The sequence below is a fragment of the Branchiostoma belcheri genome, unplaced genomic scaffold, assembly GCF_001625305.1.
Source record: "Branchiostoma belcheri isolate BF01 breed outbred unplaced genomic scaffold, Haploidv18h27 scaffold753, whole genome shotgun sequence".
Lineage (NCBI taxonomy): Eukaryota > Metazoa > Chordata > Leptocardii > Amphioxiformes > Branchiostomatidae > Branchiostoma > Branchiostoma belcheri.
Genome location: NW_017804413.1, coordinates 5428 through 6376, shown reverse-complemented (window position 1 = coordinate 6376; position 949 = coordinate 5428). Strand labels below are relative to the sequence as shown.

Here is a 949-nt window from a genome sequence, read left to right as displayed (position 1 = left end):
TGTGCACCCAATTTTTTCTGTGGGTGCACCCAAATATTTTTGTAGGTATAATTTTTGTACATATTTAAGGTATGATAGTATACAGTAATGTATGATGAGTATACAGGATATTCTTTGCATCTAAGGGTCAGAAAAAAATAAAATCTTTGTTGTAGTACTTGTGTAAGATTTTTAAGTTAGCTCCCATTTCTGATTCACAGATTACCTGCATGTGCATAATATTTTCCAGCCCTGTTGTCACACAGAGTAAGGAAATGACAAAAGAATTTGTACTCACAGCACATCCGCTTGTCCATGAACCTGTGGACACAAACAGAAGGAATGGATTTAACATGGTTATTTAGAACAAGGACCCTTGTTTAGACTTTTTATAGGTGTACCATGGGGCGCAAAATTGTGTGTTTAATTATAGGAAAGACTTGGAAGTTGGTAATATTTTCTTGGGGGGAGGGGGGTGGGTGGATATTATTGTAGAAATTTTCTTTCACGTAGTGATCCGTACGTTTTACTTATATATAAGACTTGTGCGTCTTCGCAGGGTGCTTCGTGCATTTTTTCATAATTAAATTTGTAGTACTGAATACATTGGCACCCCATACAGTACTAGGAACAGTAACGTAACGCTAACGTTACTTACACTGTTACAGTGTGCGAGACAAACATTCATAATTTCACGTAGAAAAAACGACCAAATTTACCAGCTTCCAATACAACATTTGAGATCGATGATGACTTAGAATTCTGTATTATATATCAGAGAGTATACTTACTTCTTCAATTCGGGAGGATGTGCCTTACTCATCGCGAATCGGCTTGGATTGAACAGGAAAACAACAATGATCTGCGAATGTCGGATGCCACAACGATCGGACGTAGGGATGACGCTTTCCGAGTTTTACCGAAGATATCCGAAGTATCCTCCGCGTTTCCCGAATATAGCCGATCATTG

At 38.1% G+C, this 949-nt stretch overlaps 1 protein-coding gene across 1 annotated transcript in view; it reads right to left on the bottom strand.

Moving 5' to 3' along the window:
* The window catches only part of LOC109485436 (small nuclear ribonucleoprotein G-like), a 4595-nt gene that overhangs the window by 891 nt on the left and 2755 nt on the right, over positions 1–949 (bottom strand). The window lies entirely within an intron of this gene.